Below are 21,473 nucleotides of genomic sequence, written 5' to 3'. Positions count from 1 at the left end.
AATATTATTCTCTTGAATTAATAAACTACTGAAAAAAATGTTCGTAAAAAATATTATAATTATATTTTGTTTCAATTATTAGATATTCTATATGAAAATATAATGCAACTGTTCATACATTTTTCGAGCATAAGGAATAAGGATTTATTAGCATTTAATCGGTCAAGTCGTGAAAAAATATGAGTTATTCTCGGAACGCGGTGTTCCCAATTGCAATTTCATTTCTCGCAAAATCCGCCAGTTTCCGCGCTCAGCCTTCCCAAATGGCGTCCCAAAAATGTAATTACTTTAGTATGCATGGCTGTGGAGTGTAATCGGTCGATTTGGATAAAAATTGAAAAAGGATTTGGATAAGATTTCCGAAAAAAAAAAATTCAATACCGAGGTGCGCCGATTCGTCATTTCGCACGAATCGAGTTATAATAAAATTGTGCGCAAGCTTTCGCGTAAAGAGACCGCGTCAGCTGTTGTTCAGCTTCAAATAAAATTGGTGACATGTTTGATCGTATTGTTGAAAGTTACAGATATCGAATTTCAACGAAACGTGTAAAGCAATTACCGAAATACGCAGGCAGATGAAAATAGCTTACATTTCGTACGATCACTTCGCAAATTTTGTGACATTCACTCATAACAACATTTTACTTCGTTAACCGTGAATGTAATACACGTATTAGCTTTTTAAATAAATTTTTGTTTTAATACAAAAACAAAGATTTGTTTTTTAAATGCTTGTTATAATGTATGTATGTATATAACAACGATATCGTGTTACGTAATACACGTGTAAAGAAATTAAACTACTATTTCTTTTTTTTTTTTTTTCTTGTAAATTTATAATTAATAATAGCGTTTTTATGTGTTTTTAAAATTGAATTTTTTTACACATATATTTTTGTGTTTAGATTAAATATATAAATAAATACATTAAATGTGTACATTTTATTTTTATCCACATATTACACATACATGCCATTAGTGGAAGGGAGGTAAAGAATATATTTCCAATTAGTATTATAATCTTGTTAGTTTAATTTATAATTTTCTCTTATTTTATATAATCTCTCTCTTGTTAGTATATTTCCGATAAATTTGATATCAATTGATAAATTTGATATCCGTAATATGATCCGCTCTCTATTATGTCATTTATAAAACATCCTACATTCATCGCGTACAATATCACGCGTTTATACTTAAAGTCGCTTCTTCCCTCTCTATCTTAGACTAATGGGAAAACTAGCGTCGCCCACGACTTTTTACCGTTAGATTAAAATATGCAAATAACCCAGGAGCGACGCGCTAAGCTCGTAACCCAGTAGTCCCTTCCCTCCTCCTGTCCCTTCGAGCGAATGTGCGGCGCCAACCCTCGCAACCCACTCACGAATCCGCAAGCCGGCCCGCAACTTCCCGCGCCTCCCCCCCAACCCCTATCCCGGCGTGGGGAGACCCCACGCGTGATGTACGTATTCACCGTCGCGACACACCCGGGGATGATGCTCGCGGAGATTACGAGGGCGCAATGCGGAGCGCGGAATTACATTTTAATTTCATCGGTAGCAGCGCTCCTATTACGAGCCCCTTCATCGCGCTCTCGTACAGCGTGCGGCACAAACTATCGGCAATTGAAATGATCTCCATCTCCGCAAAACCGAACAAGTTAGCAATTTTGCACATTCATTCACACTTCATCGCCAAATTGTGTATACTTGAGATTCGAGGAGTAATAACTCTGGACAAGCAATTGTTTCACTTCTCTTCGTAATCACGATAAAAGATTTTTTTTCAATTTCATTATATACAACATTAGTGAAAATTATTATATATTCAAAGTAAATAATGTTATACTGTAAATACAAATTAATACAATGTAATTTTAAAGTTTATAATTGCAAAATATTTTTTATTATTATTATTCATATATTTAAAACAACAAAATTTATATGTATTTTATAATATAAATATGTGCATCAATCTATATTATCTTAAATAAATCATATTCGTGATTAACAATATTTGGTTCATTGGCGTTTAAAATTGAAACGAGGATGAATCGCTCTGTAGAAACACGTAGCGTGTAAGCGTAAAGCATATAGACATTGCGTTCACACCGTGGCATAAACTGTCGCTAAATCGAGCTACGAACTCGAGTACGGAATGTCTACGTGGATGTAGGTACAATAGCCGAAAACATTCTCTGTATATGGAGATAGATTCGTGTGTGTGTGTGAGTGTATGTGTGTGTGAAAATATCCATCCACATGTATCTTTTGTCCGTGTATACTCGTATCATTTCTATTCGCTTGTGAATACGATCTGTCCGTGTTCTCTTTAGCAACAAATTATCTCTCTCTCTCTCTCTCCCGCCTGTTTTAATGAACAGCGTTGTAATTTTTACAACGTGCACCTGTTGTAATCTAGCGCCGGGGATTTTTGCCGTGCTACGTGATTCACTCGAGTACTCTGGCTGGCGGCGAAGAGCGCCACGCGGCCTTTATTAAGTTTTTGTCGTTGTAAATTCTTTCAATAAACGTCGGGCGACGAGGGAGAGGAAGCGCGAGAATCATAACGTTTGCTTTATGCGCGACAAGATCTCGCGTTGTTGTAACGCTAACGCGGCTCATTCCTTTTTTTTTACATTCCTGCAATCCACTACGCTGCGCGTCATAATGCACGCCGTAAAAGTTTTACAGTGTCAACCCCCGTCACGATTCCCGAGGGGCGAATCTTTGCGGAGTCGCGCGATTCGCTCGAGCGGATTGGTGGATTTTTGTCGAGAGAGGAGCATCGAAATATCTCGTCTCCGACGAGATCTCGCTCGTCGACGGAAATTTGTTCGACACCGTAAAAAAAAAAAGTACGCGCTATATCGTTGTCGGAGTGATTTTTGGCGAATGGGTGACGGGCCGACACGTAGTTTCGCGAGATGCACGCGCGCAGTAAAATGTGTAAGTATTTAAAAGGGACGGATTTACACGCGCGCGTTCTGTTTATCGTCTCTACGTTTCCCTTCCTACTCAAACATAGCGAGAAACTTTTATCCGCGCGTTGAATTCCAGCCGCTCTACACGCGAAAGAGCTAAGAGTTGCGCGTCTAATCTTGACACGTCGAAACTTCCTCACGGCGTTCGTCGCAATAACGAATCTGAAATTTTCGTCACGTACCGAGCGCGTTCATTTAAAGGGCGGTAAAGTTGGTTTGTAGAGTCGCGGGATCTGCACAGCCGCGGTAAATGTAATCGCGGCTCTCGCAGCTTGGTCAAATTATCATCCGCGCAAAGAGCGGTAGCGTCATTGCCGCAATCCGAACATTTCGCTGCGTGAAAGACCCGCATTTTCGAACCACTGCCAACTCGATCACATATATATTCGACATAGCGCGATAACGAAACAGACGATCCGTGAAACGAAAATCAAATATATCCGTATCCGCAATCTGATTACGTAACTTAGAATAAGCGCTAAAAAACGCGAACAAAGCACTGTTAATCGCCGCGCATGATGTTATCGGTGGCGCAATAGCCAGATATGGAGAGAGAGGACTGTATCCCGAAAAGGTCCCCCTCTTCTTCACACTCCAAGTTTCATTGGTATTTCGCTGCATCAGAGGGTTCATGCGACCGGTCTTCGCACAGGCCGTATATTCTCCGTCCCTCTCGCACTTTCGGCCGTCACGCGTGTCCCTTTTTCCCTCTCTCATTTCCCGGTTGGCTGCTACTGTCGGATATTTTCCAGCCCTTCTCTCATTAAATCATTTGTTGTCCGACACCGCGCCGTCACGCTCGCCATTGCGCTGCAGCGCAAAATATATCCGGGCGAATATTTCGAGAATAAACGTCGGCTCGTCTTTTCTTCCCGCGCGAAAGCTCACACCCGCGTCAAATTCATATTAAGATATTATAAATATAATTCATTACAATTTTTTTTGCCGTCCGATTATTCCCCAGAGAATATTTCTACCTGAATTATGTACTTTCTTACAAATGAAATCAGTGTGAATCGAAAAGCAGCGAATCATTTCATGTTATGTAAACATAGCACTGTAAATTAATAAAATTCTACTGAAAAAAATTAGTTGGTGATTTCAATCAATGATATATTTAAAAGATGTTTTTTATATTATAATATTATACAAGAGATAAACTTTTGTAACAACGTGTATACGTATTAATTAATTATTAATTATACAAAAGAATTATTAAATAAAAAATTTGAGAGATCAGAAAACAAGCAAGTGCAAAGATGGGAAGAAGGATATGAATTTCATATCAAATTTATTATATTAAAATCTTTTTTAAAGCTTGAAAAAATAAATATTATATATTTGTAACATAAATGTAAATTACATTTACATGCAATATAAAATTAATTTTTATATTGACGATATCTGTCCACGTGCATAACTGTCATTACTAGCGTAATAAGAATGATTATTTCCAAGTATTTCTAATATTATTTCTATTTATTATGCAATTGCGCGTTTACATGCATTCATTTTTTTTTTTTTTTTACGAAACCACAACTCTCGCTTGTCTGCAAGCAGCTTCAATCGACGATGCCGGTACGCATCGTCCGCTCGGATTATGATGACCCATCTACTACGGTCAGCTCGTTCAGTTTCGATTTATGGGTAACCGATAACCGGATTCGCGTTCGCTGCCCTTTCCTTTCCACCACCATGTCAGTCCTCCGCTGTGTGCTTTTTACGAGGCTACCTGTGCGATAGGATCATGGAGCTACGTCAACAAATTTTTCCCCGGCATTGTTCCCTTCGCCGGGAAAGTTGACGACTATAGAAAATAGATCTTACGATATTCCCGATGATATTTCCGTATTCTTTACGAAAAGCGAACAATTACCTTTGTTGCGTATAATTTTTCAATTAGAATTTAATCTTACATAAACAAATGAGAGCATTAAATAAATAAAAGTTAACTGTATTATCAAAATTTTATGGTGTGCATTTCTCGAAAGATGTTCTTCCATCCGGAAGAGACCTTTTTCCACTTGGCTCGGTGTCTCGTAAAATGATAAACTTTCGGAAAAATTAACGGAACATTTAAGTAAATAAATAATCATCATCATGTCGTTACTTTATCAAACAGAAATATATCAAGCAAAATATCAGCCCTTACGGTCGATACGCTCGTCCGTTGAGAAAGATAGACTCCGACCTTTGCGCGCTGTTGTTCAAGTCCGATATAAAGGGGACATCGAAATGTCGATGTCCGGCGTCGGTGTGAATACGATGGGAACGTGATGGGCGGAATATAGACAGGCAAGCGAAAAGTATCAGCGTTATTGCTCCAACACTTTAAAGCTGCGGATTATCCTCGCGGCTTAAATTCCCTTCCCGCCGCGCGCGGGTCTCCGTTCTCGCCGACATCAGCGAGACAGTATAGTCGCAGAAATCGTTTCCTCTCACGGCTACCATGGAGATTCGAGTGCTTCCCTTTTTATCTTTCTTTTTTTTTTCTACCGTAAAATGACGCGAGCGAGCTACCGCGAGATTACAACAGACAACGAACGGCGTTTTGCGTTAATGTTATTAAAAAACGTGCGGAAATTTCAAAGGCATATCGTGTGACGCTATTTATTATGGCTGTTGCAATTCTTGAAATCAGATTCAATGATGACCAGATCGATAGGTCATCAATTAAATCAGCCAGAAAATAAATATTTTTCATTTTAGGAACAAAAAAAAATTAAAATTGTATAAATATATAATATAAAAAATTATACAAAAAAACTAATAATAATATGTTTCCATAAATTCTAATTAATATATATATATATATATATATATATATATATATATATATAATATTAATCACATATATAAGTTTATAATAAAATATATAAATTTATAGAAAAAAATTATACCTACAGATATATATATATTTTTTTTTTAAATTAAAAGGATTATAATTTATTTTATATCTAACAACATACACAACATACACTATAGTTAATTATTTAATGATTCGAAAAAGAGGCAAGTTTAAAACTCCCTAAACGCATGTCAAATCGTTAAGCACGAAGCTCGCACGCGTCCCCCTTGAGGGGATGCAGCTTTTTTAATCAACGCCGAGCAATGGTCATTACGATGCCCCTTTAAAGCCCCATAACGCGCCGCGGCGCGAAAACGAAACAGCGAAAGCGAAAATATGGCCGCCGCCACGTCGGCCGCCCTCATGGTCCTCAAAAAGAGTCCCTTCGTTATGGACGACCGTATTTCACGTCGTTAACGGGCGCCGCCGCGTTTTGTCGGCGATAAACTCGCGACAGCCACGACAGATACGAGGATGAATGCCGCGCTCTACGCGGATTGATGAGGGACATCAAGCGCCAGTCAACGATTACCATACCCTGAGTGACGACGTCCGCTCGTCGAAAATGGGGAAAAAAATCTCAACCGCCTCCGGGCAGTTTCAACTACAGAAAAATGGGATCGAAGGAAGAAATCTCTGAAATATGGTTTACACAAACACCTACGCGCTTGTTTCAATGCTTTGAATGCTCTCCTACGACAGAAAACAATTAAATCGATCGAAAAAAGATTGTTGCATTGAAACAATTATTTTGTTACTATTTTGACTATAACTTTTTAAGTGTGAAATAATACAAACTAATACAAACCATCAATAAAATAATTTTGGAATTGAAATATTAAAAAATTATAAAATCTCGATTTTAAAATCATAAATAAATGTTAGAATTGATTAAACGTTCAATTTTTAGACGCGTTTCCTAAATTTTAATTTTAAAAAATTTCTTGCAAAATAAAAAAGAAAGTATACATAAATTATAGAGCTTGTTTGAACATAATTCATTCTACAAGAGACACGTTTAATGCAGTCTGACTTGGAGAAGGCATCGCGCGCTGCAACATGCTTGTGCAATTCAATCGATGAAAGCTATCACGCGACGATGGTTATTGTATTCTGGATAATTTGAATAATGAACATTTTCCCAACCGGTAACTCGCATCTATCTTGTCCGTTCGTTTCCCAGGAGCGTCGCCGCACTAAAAGCGTCCAGGAACTTTCTAAGACATTGTAATGTAAAGAATATCAAAAAAACTACGAATAAAATAGATAATCGATATCTTTTCTAATTAGATTTTATCGTGCACTGAAAATAAAAACTGCTGCAAGTTTTCTCCACTAAATAAGAAGTCATACTCGACTATTTATGCAAGCATTCCCTGGAGAACTTACTTTTACTACAGACGCAGCGCTTTTATTCTATTTCTTTCACGTTTATGCGAGAAATACAAAAAAAAAAAACTCTTCAATAAAAAAAATCTTTTATCTTTTCAAGTTTCAGCTCTGTTTTAAATATTTATGTACCGCTTGTGAACTTATACAATATCGGATTGTAGCTCATAAATCATCATAATTCGTAAAGCAAACCATTACGTGTAATATAAAATATAGCTGACTATTCTGACCTTTAATATTTGAACAATCGTCAAACAAATTATATTAGCTGATAAAGTTCGCGCGAAAGTGCAACTTGGAGGGAAGTTCCAGTAATTTGGATAGCATTGAGAAGTTAGGAAGGATCGGCAGAGACGTGGTAGGAATTGGTAGATCAGAAGTGCTCTTCCTAATTAGTAGCAAGCCCTCTAATTTTCAAGGTTCACGAAATCCATTTGAAATCATTGAGAACGTATATCTTTCTTCCCGTTTATCAATCGTTCGTTGTTTATGCGGATCTCCATTATTGAAATCATGAATTGCATTAATCATAAGCGTCCGTATTCTCTGGATTTTACTACCGTCAAGAGTGTTTTCCCGAGTTCTCTTGAACCGCCGGTAAATAACGGCAGTAAATGGCAAACGCAATCATCGAGTTTGAGCGTAGCCACTGCAACCGGAGGTAGCTTGAGAAGCGCACGCTAAGGAGATTGGAGAACTTCTCGTCGAGTCCTGCCGATATCTAAGACGTTCTAATGCGATTTATGTAAAAGTAATAAATTCCTAAAAGTTATATATTCACGTTGACTTTCTAACATTGAAAATACACAGATATTTCCTGACGAATATTTGCTTGAAAATGAACAATAATAATCGATCTTATTAAAGTATTTTATTAAACTTTAATTAATGAATATTTAGATAGCAGATCGTATCACTTCATCTTTAAATTCGTGGAAAAGGAAATATTTTAACAAATTGTTATATCTTTATTGTGTGTTAGCAAATACTTTTTTCTTGAAAGAAGAAAAAAAAAAAAACATTTAATCATCATCATAAAAATTCAATAGATATTCAAAAATTTTTTAAATTCAGATTAAAAAAAATATGTTATAATTGTAATACAAAAATATCTGTTTAATTTAATTTTTTACCGCAAATATATGATGATCCGAGAATTCTTGTTAACATTTGAGCGTGCGCGCATCTCGGATAGCGCATCCTAACGTAACGAAGCTTTCGGAAGAGATTTTGTCCCAGAAGGGGCGGTCGGGTATTATCTCGCATAGTCCCGAAGGTAACCTTCGAGACTTTCCTGCATTAAATCGTTTCAGCGGCGCAAACAATTCCGGGTGGTCATTAAGGATCCGCTATTGCTAGCCGCTTGGAGAAGTACTTTCGCTCACTGGCCCCGCTCAGTTCTCGACTTGTGGCTGATAGTTTAATTAAAAATCGTGAACTTTTACGATATTGCGGCAAACAAATTTAAGAAACGGTGGAAATTAACCACTCACTCTCGAAAAGACAAATATAGAAAATAACTTTTAATATCTCGGATTATGAATACAAATAGATAACATAATATTTAAAGATATAGTCGTTATTATTATACAATTCATTTCTTAAAATATATATTTTTTACGCTCTCAAATCTTTACAGCATTAAACTTTACTCCAATCGAATATTAGATAAATAACGACATCTTAGACTCTGTAGATCGTTAATCCTTTCGCTTTATGATCGCGTAAAATCCGTAATTAAACTTTCTAATTACTTTTCATTGTCAAAACGCCACCGCCATCACTTGCCTCGCTCTTATTGTTAGCTGCAACGTCACCGCAATTTCAAATAAGAGAGTCAACTTAGTCTCAAAGTATAATTTTGCGGATTTATATAACTTGCTAGGATTCAATTGCAAACGCGTTACATACGCTTTAGCAGGGAGCTTAGACGAGGTTAAATGGGACGCTTAACGCACGGCGTCAGGGGCGTAATGGCGTGTGTAGTAATAGTAGAAACGGATTTGGCCGCACGACCATGATGATATATATTCGTTTCATTAGCCGAGCTTAGTGTCTCGGAGAGTACTGCTCTGCCACTCGCAATCCTTCCGTTGAAGATCTGTTTGTATTTACGGATACCCGATTCTTCGTGTGTGTGTGTGTGTGTGTGTGTGTGTGTGTGTGTGTGTGTGTGTGTGTGTGTGTGTGCGCGCGCGTATCTGTGTATGTGTATATATGCATGCGCGAGTTTTTCGAAAAATTTCTCCATTCTTTCTATTTGTAACGACTATTTCAGAAAAAAAGAGATCAGATTTTGATAATTATCGTACTAATTCACATTTTATAGATAATTGTAATCTCTAGAGATTTTAACATTAAAAATACTCTCTTACTTTCTGCGTATAGAAAATAGCACAGTAGGAAAGTGAAAGAAAGAGAATTACTGGAAGACAGCAAGCCAAATAAAAATAGATCAAAGAATTGGAATATATACATAAAATTCGATGCCCTTGTCACGATTAGAGAACGCGATCAATAAGTTTAATTACAGCAATTATATTAGAGGATTTCGTGCAAACTATGGAAACGTCGCGTACACGTAAATGCAAATATGCAAATGTGCAAGGCTCTTGCGCAGCCTTACATCGCAAAAGGATTGCATGCTGATCCTTAAATAATTACCGGACAAAAGGGTGAAAGATTTAGCTTGCTAGTTTCAAAATAAGATAACGGCAATTGAATACGAGATAGATAGCTGTAGATTCCACTATAGAAAATTAAACAATGATCGTTTAACATTCCTGTATTGGATTATTTATATGGCGATTAAATTATTCGAACCGGGTTAAAATGTTTATCTCATTTATTCGTCTATCGACTTTATCTATGATCCTATATTTTGAATTAACCGATAAATCTAGCAGCTAGTTTCAGCAAGATTCTACATACATAATTGCCAAGACGTATGTCAAAAATTAAAATGTTGCAAGAAATTATAAAAGTCATAGATATTTATTTATGAATCTTTGTTTTAAATCTTAATAAAAAAAAAATTTAATCAAAAACTTGATAATTAATACTTTGCGTTAAAAATTCTAGGAATATACGATTTAGCGTACTTCGGCACGTAAAGTCCGAGTACGACTTTGACACATTATCCGGATTTGAACGAACCGTTTATTTACAGCCAACATTAATCTAGCAAACAATCGCGGTGTGATTCGTAAAGAAGTCTCGGCATCATTCACCGATCCTCGTTCGAGGATCGAAATAAGCTGTTCCACCCTTTGTCGTGTTATCCGGAAACTACGGACTCGCGCGGATTATCCGAAGAAGGTTCTCTCGTCCCTCAGGTTGGATGGGGTCGACCGCAGGTTTACGTCAGATTGAGATGGAGTGAGCCGGACACAAACGCAGGGAGAAGTGGACGAGGTGGACGGGGGTCAGAAGGGAGAGAGCAGAAGAAAAGCCGCGGAAACGACGACGCGGAAGTGGAAAAGCTTCATGAGAGGGAGAGATAGGGCAAGAACAGGCAAGCGGAAGACAAATAAAGGGAAGTGACGGGGGACTTGAAACGGGGTGCGGGACGAGGGGAGGAGGTGAAGGAGAAAGAGAAGACTCGCGAAAGAGAAGGACGAGATGCCGAAGCCAGGCGGCTCTACACGAGCATTAGGGAAATTGAAACGGTTTTCTTTATTTTTCCCCGAGACCTAGCTAGAGAAAAGGGCTCGTGACGGCGATCAACACACATCTCTTGTCTTTACATTCTTTTACCTTTCTGGCAAGCATCTTGCACGTAGCGATTTCTCGCAGACACGCGCACTAATATGAGAAGCCGATGCCATATTTCTCTTTCCAACCGCACAAAATCGATTCGCAGAGTCGAATGCAAAACAAAATCGCGAGCGCTCCACCGAGAGTGACATAAGTGAATTAATAACTTGATAGGTAATTAATATTCCGTAGAATTTTCGCGGGGATGATGATAAATACCAGCGTAATATTGACGATTCTGGGCGGTTATAGTTATTAATTAAACGGCGCATAATTCACATTAACATTAACATTGTATCATTATTGCTGAAGTACTCGATTCATATTGGAATTGTAATCTAATTGTGTATGCTGTAGCATATCAAACGTCAATGTTAAATTGCATTCCTCAGACAATTATTCATAACTTTCCGCTATTATCCGAAATTATTGCACGTTTCGATAACTGTATTTTTCAATAGTAGCGTAAAATTCGTCTGCACTTTTTGCATAATTTATACTTTATTACGTTTTAATTACAGCTGCATATTTGATTACAAAAATTGCGCGATGCATTAGCGAAGTAATTAAAAAATTCTCCTTTATTAACATATATCTTTATGAGAGATACGCGAAAGCTCTGTTGTTCTCGCTTGAGTAAAAAATTTCATTACGCGAGAACTCGAAGGATAGATCATAAGATCCGAGACATTCGCCGGGTCTCCTCGGAAACGCGATGTCCGATACAACGAGCCACCAATGGAGGATCCAGTCTCGCGCGAGCCGCAAATGTGTGGCTGCGCGTTTCCACACGCACGTAATCTCCCGCATACACGCGCACGCGAAATACACGGCTCTATCTCGGTATTTACGATACTGCCGGAGCACGCACGTGCGTATGATGTACGAGCCTCGGTAAATCTCGGCAACACAGCCAAGCGCGCACCCCCTGTGTTCCGAGCCAGGCGAAGGGCGTCGGCGGCGGCGACGGCGACGGCGTCACGTTGGACCTACCCTGCTTTTGGTATTCATGCTGACAGGTCGCCTTTATTGACTGTGGATAAACCACGAGCGACTGCCGCCGCCGCCGCCGGATAGCCGTGCGTGTCTCCCTCTCTCTCTCTCTCTCTCTCTCTCTCTCTCAGCGAACACGCATATACGAAACACGCATGAAAGCGCGAGTATTATGGTGACGGACGAAGAGAAGAGAAGAGAAGAGCATCATCGGCGGATAGCGCGAACGCATTCGTATGCTGGCGGCACGTTTCGCAAATACATGAAGAGGGGATTTGGTTTTCCGCCGCGAGAATCAAACCATGCTGTTGTATACGCGCGTATTCCGTGCTCGACCGCGTTGCTTTCCAAGTGCGACTCCCCTCTCGTAATTCGATCTTTAGTATGACCAATGGGTCGCAAATTAGTAATAAGTCGCGGCGTTTCTTGAATATGATGAGAAAAAAAAAAAAAAAAGATATTTCTTTTTCAGGAACGATGCTTCTCCACTATAATGTATTCGTAATATTAGCCGATACCTCTCGCAATTGATTTAACTCACAAATTAATGTAACGATTTTACCTCAATTCTAATTTCATAATTTGTTAAATTAATTAAAAAATTTATTTCTCATGCATCGGAGATATAACGATATATTTATATTTCTATTCATTTCGTGATATATATAGCGAAATTATAAACACGAATTGTGTATATTGCGATTTTATACATATATGTGTTATTAAACTTTTATCAGAAATTATAGGTTTTGAATACATTTAGAAAACGCGAACGTTGCAAAATGTAAAGAACATCTTTTATAATAAAAACGAAATTATTTATACAAATATATAAAACATGCTTATTTTAAATTATATGCTTTTGCTTTTAGCTTCTATTAACAATATTTGCTTTCGTTCGTGTGATTCAGTATTAATCTACGCACACTTGTGTAAAAAAAATAATTCTTTTGAATTTTTAATTAAAAAAAAAATGTATTTTTCTTCTATAATTAACAAATATATCACGAAATTAATTAAAAGTATACGATATCGTTATACATATATTTAGTAAGACTGTTCTCTTTTTCAGTTCGCGTCAACAAACGTAAATTATTCGCGCGCTGTCAAAAGTAACATGCACGCACGCACACATACACATAGCTCTTGCAGCTCATAGATTTCATGTAAAGCGTAAGTTCTCGCTTTAAGCTCATTTTCAGCGGTCTTGTGTGTAACCTACACCGCTTTAGAAGCACTCAATATGTTGCGGGCTTGATATTACGAGGCTAAGCCGAATCTATCTACGGCCTCTTTGCCTGGCCGTTGACCTATTCGGCTATTTTCCGCCGTTTTCCGCATATTCCGTGTTTCCACGTTATTTCAGACTACCTATTTCCGCTATATCGATAAATTACAGATCATTGTGCGATAAAAATTTAAATATACAAATGCCAACGTTCGCTTCGTATCAGATAACGATGCGATCGTTATTATTACTAAGTTTAGCTACAAAAATATTGAGAATTCAACGGGATGGATAAATCGGATAAATAAGTAGAGACTTTTTTCATAAAGAAGCGTTTTCCTTTCTTAAGCGTGCATTTTTTATTTAGGGTAATTTGAAAATATCTTCATACAATTTCTCGACGAGATTGCATCGTAGTTGCACGAAATTGTGTTCGTATGACGCGGCAAGAGCGAACAATTTTCTCAATGTTCATGTAAATATTAACGTTAAACATTTAAGCGGCATCGTGTCATTGATATAATAACGCGCGCATAAATTACAACACGGGATTTAATACAGAAAACGGATTAAGCAATTACGGGCAAGGGAATTCACCGCGTATAGCAATTTTTGCGAGGAAATCGCGCGTCGAGCGGCTTGATATAAATATTTATGTGTTTGTACCTCTTCTTCCGCACTGTGCGACCCCGGCTTTCTGCATAAATATTCATGCGCATAATATAGATCCTGATGTGCAGTTTGGCTAACGGTATATATTCTAAATTCTGGTAGAGAGACCGAAGGATGTTTCTAACTGACAGTGTTCCTATATATATCCGCAAAGTTAATTATCCGCTGTAAGATACGCAAATAACTTACGCTTTTTTCCGAAAAGAAAAAACATCGAGTATTCACAAGCACACATGAAAAAAAGATCATATTCATGTATGCTTTAAAAATATACGTGCAACTATCTGTGGATTTGTCTCAGAAGTTTCTTTCGCTAATAGATTGCGTGAGCGAGACCAATATTTTCATGTTTTTGTATTTTTATCAACAATAATCGCATTTTTTTTCACGTAAATTAATCGCGTAATGTGTAATGTAATATCTCAAATGTGCGTATATACACAATGTACACTTTACTAGATACTCTATTGATCGCTCCCATAATTGAATGAAATGTCGCGATTTTCGGCCGAAATAATATTTTAATGAGCCGTTTGCTCCGCAACCCTTCTCGCTTTGCATTTCCAGTCGATGCATAATTGCAGCGAACTGCACGAACTATTGATGGATACTCAATACCGGTAACAAGATTAAAGCTAATTGTCAGTGCGGTAGTGCTTTTATGTATATAAAACGGATACATTTTCACCGTGAACACGCAGTGAACATGAATCGCATGCCCCGCCTACCCTATGCATTATTTATAGTGATCCGGAAAATAGTCACGTTGAAGCCGGAAATCGGGAAATAGTTGCACTAAAGTGCTTTTCGCGAGTAAATTCACATCAGAAATAACATACATACATGTAACACCTATATAAAGCATGAATGTAATTATTGGCGTATTTTTATACAGAAATTACACACTTGATAATTAAATTACTATAAGTACGTATGTAATTAATTAAATTTCAAAGTTTTGTATGCAGAAATAGCCTAAAATTTAATAAATGGATTATTGCGTAAATACTCGATTTTCAGAAATATCGTTATTAATTTATGTAAATTTATCGCTGACGCAGATAAAATAAAAGGATAAGATAAATTAGTAATGTATAAATTAAAAAGGCAAATTGGATTATTTTGCAATTAAACAAATTGTCTAGGAATAACACAATATTCATAAATATGAATTAATGTCCAAAAACGAAGTATATCAATTATTTTTCCAATTATATTTCTATAAATGGAAATAATAAATGTTACGTCAAATAAGCGTATAGAGGATTGGCGCAAACATTATCGAATTTTTCTAAAGACTGTCATTAAATCACGCGTGTTCAGAATGAAGCGAATTTAATCGGCGTGAATTGAAATCATCTAATTTTATATTATAATTACAAACCGAGCTGACGCGCGCGCGCTAATGCCCGGTTGGACCGTGACGGACGACCGTTTTAAATAATTAGGCCCTAATTACATCGCATCGTACTCTCTAATTGAGCTCGCCCGCACGTTTCGCGCGCTCGCGGGAATAATGGGGGAAGAGAGAGAAAGAGAGAGAAAAAAAGATACGTCGTTCTGGAATGCCACGTGATACCCGATTGTTGGAAACGGTCGTCGGTTAGCGCGTTATAAGTGGCTGCAATGAAATGTAAAATATGCTTGTTAACACGATAGCTCCCCCTCCGGGGACTTAAAAACGACGCGAGAGTCGCGATGAGAGAAAAAGCGAAACGAGAAGTAATTTGTGGAAAGGGAAGAGACGGAGAAGAAGGTAAAGGAAGAGCGGCCCGCGAAAAGGGCAGCGACCGCGCCGGTGAAAGGGTAGAAGATGGAAGGTACGCGGGGAGATTCTCTGCCACTTTTATTAGAAGCCCGTGTACTCTTTTTCCTCGCCCTCTTATACCTACATACCTACGTATCTTCGTGTACAAAGCGTGTACTCTCTCCCTTTCTCTTTCGGAACATTTACTGGGAGATTCAAGAGCCCTTGTACACGTACGAATGCCGTTTGTTGCGTGTCTACAAATGTTTAGTAAGATGTGTGGGTTTTCACGTTTCTACCAAAACGGTGGTCGCACCTTCTTGTAATTAGATGCGGAAAGTTTCACGACTGCAATACATTTTAAAGCCTAATTAATTTTCCGAAACACCGCGTCGTTATTATTGCAGAAGTGTACAAGCGTCATGTTTTATTTGTAAATTGATATTTCTTCGTCACTATCGCGTAATTATATATTGAAATTATATTATTTTTGGTGGAAAATTATTCGAACCATGTCACGAAAGTGGCACAAAAGGTTAATTTAATCTTCACAGTTATTACACATTTCAATCCTCTATTAACTTATGAATATTTGCGATTACGGCAAGTTTGGTCATGTATAAATCACGTCGTTATATGAATATTAAATCAATTCTATATAAATCACCGTTAACTTGTAAACATTAAATCACATTCTATAATTAAATTCTATTCAAATTGAGAGAGAGAGAGAGAGAGAGATTAGCTTAAATCGATACATAATATCTCGCAAAGATCGGCATAACTTTTCACGACAAAAATACTAACAAATTAAAAGAATGACCGCCCGATTCGATATAAAAACCATATCGCACGTTTTATTGTCAAAAATTTAAAAACGCAACAAAAATGAATCCGCTACGATCAAAAGTCATTCTCAACTACTTTTTTGTTTATATGACTATATATACCTGTCTCGTGTATCGTATATCGCGCATATCGCCACTATATGTATACACACGAATATGCGAATGCTCGTCGACGCGAAAAAGTACGCTCGTAATGTTCGTCGGGGCGGTGCTAACTGCGGCGCACAATGTGAAATATGACCGGTCGTATCTCTCGCGTAGGCTCGTTTTACATGCAATTACGATTTGTATCGGCAAATGTAATTTTCCTCAGGAGGGCGAATGAGAAAGATCGGCTCGGGCGCGCGACGATTTTCTCTTCGGTAAAACGGGTGTTACTTCGATAGTCTGCGCACGACGTACCCGTAGGAGTTATACAAGAACGAAATGAAGGTCCTCGGCAAATTCAATTCCTGAAACCGTTCTCTCTCTCTTTGCTTTCGTTCTTTTGTCCTTTCGCCCCTATACGTTCGCCGATCTACGTACGACAGATCCCTTGACATCTTCCACACGTCTGGCTATCTTGTCGCGCGCGTACGTAATTCCGCCGATATGTGTGAATCGTGTCGCTTGCATTCTATTTTGCCGTAATTGGCGACTGGCTTTGCTCCGAGAACACTGATACGCCAAATCGAAAGAACGACGCGTATCGATGGCGTTTCCGCTCGGCGGAGCTTGTATCCTGTTAGGGATTGTGCGGCTATCGAGGTATCGATTCAACCGCACAGACGCGTTAAAAGCGGTTTGCGCGAAAAGTCTGCACGTACATCGGCTGTTGAAGCTTCTATGCTTCGAAACATCTCCCTACCTCTTTTTTATACAAATAGAACTTACAGAATTCTCTTTGTAAAACGTATCATCGAATTTTAAAACTCTTTGGCGAAAAACCGATACTCCATCAATTATATCGAAAATGGAATACTAGCTTGATGAAAATTAATAAAACAAGAAATAACATTGCTTGTCCAGCGTTCGAAATTTTATTGCCTTCTCGATACAAGAATATATCCAATAGAAATAGGATCGACTCTAGCTTGGAACGCCCGCGAGAATGCAAGTAGAACGATCGATTGTTTACGCGACCAGTTTGAAAGGGGATCAGGTAGATGCCTAACCAGACTTCCGTTCCGCATTATCTTTAACGAGTTACCGGAAAGTTTCTATAAGAGAGCCCTTGGGAAAGCTCAAGTGTGGAGAGAGAGAGAGAGAGAGAGAGAGAGAGAGAAAGTGGAAGATAGAAGGCGACTCGGAAGCGGAGGTGCGTGTCTAGGACGCGAAGAAAGAGCGATGGAGAAGCGAGGAGCTTCCTGCAAAGAATATAAACAATGCGTTTTAATTAGAGTCCCTCGCCCCGATGAATGCACAATTGTTGCCCCGTGGGGGCTTTACACTTCGCCCCGACGCCCAGCCTCCACGTTTCCATCTCTGCTTCCGGTAGGTAACGCTGCGTGCCGTGTATATCAGATGCCCCTGACGTGGATAAAACTAATTTCTCCCTTCGCCTCGAAAGGGGCGCGCGCGCTTCATTTTTACTGCATACTAATAGCGCGCGTATTACGGTAGTATCCAATTTCTATTCAACGAACGTTATTCGAGTAAAATAACATAAATCAAAATATAGCACTACCTAGAAATAATTGTCTCTATAATATATATAATAACAATTCTGTAATTATGTATACAAGTAAAATAATAATTATTTATGCTAGTCGCCGAAGCTTATTCATCTCTCTCCTCGGCTATATTATGTTTCAGTAGAAAATAATAAAATAATATACCAAAGTATAAAAAAAAATAATTATATATATATACAGGGCAAGACTTTGAGATTTTGTGGGAAAATTTATTTTGAACAAAGAGTTTCATGAAGTTTCAAAAGTTTTTGGGCGCCGACTTTTTAAGAAAGAATTTTTCAACCCATGTTTATAAAGCACTTTTTATTCAGAATTATATTTCCTATAAAATCTCAAAGTCTAGTCGAAACATTTCGACCATATATGTACATTTTTTTCATGTATGTCACTTCTTCCCTAAATAAAATTGCAAAATTTCTGGATAGAAGAATTTTTACGAAAAAAATTTCGTAAATATAAAAATTAAAAATTTATTGTATAAGAATATTTAATATCAATTATGCAATAAATCTTTGACAGGAAAAAATATATTTTTCATATTGTAAAAAGCAACTTGGAATAGAATTATTAAAAATTATGTGAATAAATTATACATATTTCAAAACAAACATCTTTTACGTTTAATGTACTGTTATGTAATATACAATTTTTTATGTTTATAAAGATTCATAATTTCAAATCGATTCAATTCTGTTTTTTTTTTTTTTTGTTTTTTTTTTTGTGCATTTTGCTGAAACCTACCAGCGTTATTCGCATGAAAAGGTACGGGAGCGCAACAAAATTCCGCAACAATCGACGATAAACGTGCCTTTTACTTGAACACGTGACAATAATTCCGCCTGGGAGAATCGCGGGATTGTGATTGTCCCCCCGTGCCGCCTTCAAGTCGGCACATGTATGCGTGCGTGAGCCCATAGGACCTGTGACACACGTGACCGGCTTACATAACGCAGCGTCTATTGTAATGCGCAATGACAACATCGTGTGTTAGCCCGGACTCGATGGCGACGGTATTGTTACGCGGCTATCTCTCGTCCTCTCACAAGTCTAACTAAAATTTCGGGGCAAAACAATTTATTCGAGAGGTGCGATTTGTATCTTGGCATCGTTTATTATCGCAACGATATGATGCAATTTAATCTTTACATTTTTTTTCTATTATCCTATTTATCTATTAATCCTAAGAAAGAAGAATGCGTTTGATGATCTAGAATTAAAATCTTGAATCTTTTCCCAATTTGACAAAATTATAATACAAAAGTGTCACATTTTTCTCTTTAGCATGGAAAAGATTTAAAAAAATAATATTTTTTTCCAAATACGGTGGAAATATGTATATTCTTTGTAATCATAACTCAGATTGTTTAAATAATTTTGCTGGACATTTATTAATCTTTTTGAGATCAAAATTTATTTTTGCAAAAAAAAAAAAAGATATTGTTAGTAATAAATATCGTTTTAATATTATTTTACTATAATGTCGATAAAGGTTTAATAATATAGAATTTAAAGAAATTAATAAACACCATTCCACATAATGACCAAAAATATATAATATTGTTACAGGAATACATTATTCAAGCGAAGAGAAGCAAACACGATGGGCATGGAAATCAACATAGAGCAGGTACAGAATAAAATCTTCTTCCATTATCGACTTCGAGTTTTCAGAACGGATTATTTTAAACATATTTAATGGCGCGAATAAATTGCACGAGCGAATCGCCCGGTCAATCGCGTAATTATTTTTAATCTTTCGCGCGTATCCCGCGCATTTCCTCCGGTACAATATCGTGTTATATACCAACATAATGCCCGGGGTTATTATTCTCGCAGGGATCGACGACAATGAGGCATGAAAACTTAACTGGACCATAAAGAGCATGTGCGCGCTATTTTACGAGTCTCTCTATCTGCGAATCGTCGCGAACTGGTTTTCATGAAGCAACGAACGAGAACGTTCCGTGAACTATTGACGACAAACGAACGCTATTTCTCTTTCGCTTCTACCACACATTTAGTGCTAAACCTCAGGATGCGAGAAAACCTCATCTTCTTCGCAACAAAACTTTTCGCCAAATCATGCCAAGTGTCGACCGATGATATTAAAAACTATTTTGGCATCAAAATAGCTACACGCGATCGTCGCGACGGATCATCACTCATGTTATAATATTGTGATAACGGCGATATCGTTGCCAGTATAATTTTACGACGTTCTGTAACGCGATCATTAAAAGTACATATTTCCGATAATGTCTTCTGCAATATTTCTCGGTAACTCAATTATCTAAGAATAGCGCGTTTCTAAAATAACTATCACTATTATGAGAATGATTCGTCCAAGAAATATTTCCAAATCAGAAGTTAAAAAAGTTTTGGCTAAATTTTAATTAAACTTTGACGAATTAACTCTTGGATTGGTAGTTGATATATATTTTTTTTTAAATTTCTCATGTCGATGAAATTTTGTTCTTCTTGTCGACAAGATGAAGAACATCGTAAAACGAATATTTATGTCGGCTGCTGTAATATCTTTTTGTCAATTTCACATCTCACAACGAATCAAGCATTTTAATCAATTTCCTTGCGCAACGATGAAATGCTTTATACCTTTTGTCTTTGACAGTCTCTTCGTTGTACCCGGCACATTTCTTAGCCTCTTACGCGAGAACGGAGGAATTGAATTGTTGCCGCGTTATTGTACATATTGCGCGGCGTTATAGCCTTTGGAATTGGGTCAAACAGTTAACGATCGGTATCCAGACTACGAGTCAAGCCCACCTACGCGAATGCACAGGCGTCGTTCTATCAACACGAAAGATAATCGCTTTTGGCGAACGATTTCCCCATCCGCGCCATCGATTACCAATACTTTCCACGTTCCACCGCAGAAAATAATTAACTCCATAAACCACGAGACGTCGAATATTACGAGATTTAATTCAAAAGACGTTCGGCCACACTCTGTCTCGTTATAAAAGCCTGTTCACAAAGGCGGTAAGATTAATTTAACCATGATATTGGAAAATTGCATCATTTCTTATCATGCAAATAATTACAAGTAATTGTAGACTCGGAAATTCTTCAGCATTGTAAAATTTTCAGCGCGCGTAAAATTTCATCTCGCAGTGATATTCATTCCTTCGACGATCAATGACTGATATACATCTCTATATATTGACGAGAAAATTTCGTTATTTTCAATTTCTGTTTTTAATACGTTTCAGATCTGCGTAAAATGTTGCAAAAAAATATTTTTCCATTGATAAATTTACATTCGTCAACGTAAGTTAAACAATTAAACAATATTTTGCTAAAATACGTGTTGAG

The 21,473-nt window shown here is 37.5% G+C and overlaps 2 protein-coding genes and 1 long non-coding RNA gene across 3 annotated transcripts in view; 1 reads left to right on the top strand and 2 right to left on the bottom strand.

Moving 5' to 3' along the window:
* LOC126849482 (ubiquitin-related modifier 1) overlaps nucleotides 1-21,473 on the bottom strand; it is a 141,520-nt gene that overhangs the window by 190 nt on the left and 119,857 nt on the right. The gene's annotated exons all lie outside the window — the stretch shown is intronic.
* LOC126849474 (uncharacterized) overlaps nucleotides 1-21,473 on the bottom strand; it is a 162,073-nt gene that overhangs the window by 92,120 nt on the left and 48,480 nt on the right. The gene's annotated exons all lie outside the window — the stretch shown is intronic.
* LOC126849483 (uncharacterized) overlaps nucleotides 1-21,473 on the top strand; it is an 81,056-nt gene that overhangs the window by 16,478 nt on the left and 43,105 nt on the right. Inside the window, exon 2 of the long non-coding RNA XR_007687410.1 lies at nucleotides 19,707-19,767. This is a non-coding gene — a long non-coding RNA (uncharacterized LOC126849483). The remainder of the gene's footprint in view (nucleotides 1-19,706; nucleotides 19,768-21,473) is intronic.

Source organism: Cataglyphis hispanica, chromosome 5, assembly GCF_021464435.1.
Source record: "Cataglyphis hispanica isolate Lineage 1 chromosome 5, ULB_Chis1_1.0, whole genome shotgun sequence".
Taxonomy (NCBI): Eukaryota; Metazoa; Arthropoda; class Insecta; order Hymenoptera; family Formicidae; genus Cataglyphis; species Cataglyphis hispanica.
Note: the sequence above shows the minus strand (reverse complement) of the source record. Positions and strands in the feature narration are given on the sequence as shown.